Here is a 2,169-nt window from a genome sequence, read left to right as displayed (position 1 = left end):
ATGTTATAAGAGTGATAGAGCATTATTTATTAAGATATTTCTTTAAAGCTACAAAAATTTTCAAGATAGTAAATGAAAATGATTCAATAAAAAATAATTAAATTTCTTACACGTTTCCCAATTGACCTCTAAAAAATAAAATTTTAAGTCATTATCCTATTAAATTAATACAACTTAATGAAAAAATGAATTTATTTTTATGAATTTTATTTTTAGTATCAAACTTAACTAGAAAAAATAAAATATTAAAAAAATTTATGCGGGGCAGGATGGGGCGGGTTGAAAATGAAAGAAAAATATTATGCAGAGCAAGGCGGGCGATTAAAAATTTTGCGGGTTAAGCTCAACCCACCCGCCCCCGCTCGTATCGCCCCATTACCATCCCTAGTTTGGTGTAAACTAAAAAAAATCAACCCGAGAACAACCCGACCTGACCGGACATTATATATATAATTTCTAAAATTTATTTTATACATAAAAGTATTTACTTTGACATAATTTCTAAATATTTCTTATACATTTTTCATAATCTTTATCTTTTAACATATTATTTGAAGTTTTCGAAACTTATAATTTTGAATGGTCAAATAAATGTTATAATCCATAGATATTTGTAACTCTAATAAAACTCAAATCAAAATTAAATTAATACTAATGCTAACAAAAAATAATAATTCAACACTAAGAATGACAATAATGTTGACTATTTATTCTTTAGTTTTACATTGGTTTAGGCATTTAAAATACATAACCTAATTTTAATTTTTCTTTGATGTTTAATTATGTAATTAATATTTATTAGATTTTTTTTAGCATGATTAGTTAGTACTTTTAAATTATGATCATTTTCATTATGACTATTTGCAATATTTATTTATGCGATTTCATTATTATTTTTTGTTGAATATTTTAGTGTCATCACTCATCTCATATTTTGTGTTATTTTCTTAAGAAACACCTTAGATAGTTATATTTTGGTAGGATTAAAGAAATATTTGGAGCACAAGTTAATCATATGTTTGTATGATACTTTACCAAGAAAACTTGAAAAATTTTGAGGTTGAAAAATTCGAGTCTTATTAGTTTGATTAGGTTTATAAATTAAAAAAATCAACACAAATAGTTCGGATTGATATTTGAAAAATTAGAATCAACCTGGTCATGTACACATCTATTACATAGGAAAGGGTGCCACTTAAAATGAGACAAAAGAAGTATAAAGTTAGGTATGATCCTGCAAGAAGGTTAGTGAAGCAAAATAGAGAAATATGCCATTTAAATAAAGATAGAAATATAAGGGTTTTGTTTGATATCTGGTTAGAGTTATGTAGGTATTAGTAATATAGGTATTAGTTATAAGTGAATTTATGTCTTATTTATTCATGTATTAGTTATACGGAGGTTAATTATACATGTTATATTTATTCCACCTTTTATCTAGCATAAAATAATGCATAAATTCCCTCATAATTTATACATGTATTAGTTATGCGTGTTTCTAACTTGCCAACCAAATGTTATACTAATTTTATATATGAATAACTTATTTTCTATCTACCTACCAAACGTTGTATAAGTTACTCGGATCACTTATGTGGTTTTTGTTAGACTTTTGTCCTAATATTTTTACCTTATTTGAGATTTATTTTCTCCGAAAGAAAGTCAAAGTATTACCATAAATTATTTAACTTTTTTTGAAAGTAAAATATAACTTTCTTTCATATTTGGGTTAGCCCTCCATTGGAGTTGCTTATTGATGTAAGACAATCTTTGCTTATATATTATGATTGATATTTGAACTTCAAATGTTTCTTTCTAGTCACTTCAGTTGATTTTCCTTGAGTAATTTCCCTGGGTAGTCACCCATGTTTGGGAAATTACCTAGGAATATCACTTATGTTTGTTTTAGGATCACAATATCACCCAACTTTACCTCTTTTCCTCAAAATATACTTGACACAAAAAAAATATTATCTCTCTCCTAATAGGATGTCATGTCACATTATTCCTTTTTTATTATTAACATTTTTTTAAAAAAATTTAGACAACCCATATTACCTAGTAAAAAAAAATTACATAGCCCAAAAATTTCTACCCTAGTTCTGGGGGATTAGGCGGCAAATCCAAATATGAACTCCTCCGATTCTTCAAGAAAATATGTGGCTTCCT

Source organism: Solanum tuberosum, unplaced genomic scaffold, assembly GCF_000226075.1.
Source record: "Solanum tuberosum cultivar DM 1-3 516 R44 unplaced genomic scaffold, SolTub_3.0 scf00111, whole genome shotgun sequence".
Taxonomy (NCBI): Eukaryota; Viridiplantae; Streptophyta; class Magnoliopsida; order Solanales; family Solanaceae; genus Solanum; species Solanum tuberosum.
This window is presented reverse-complemented; position numbering follows the sequence as displayed.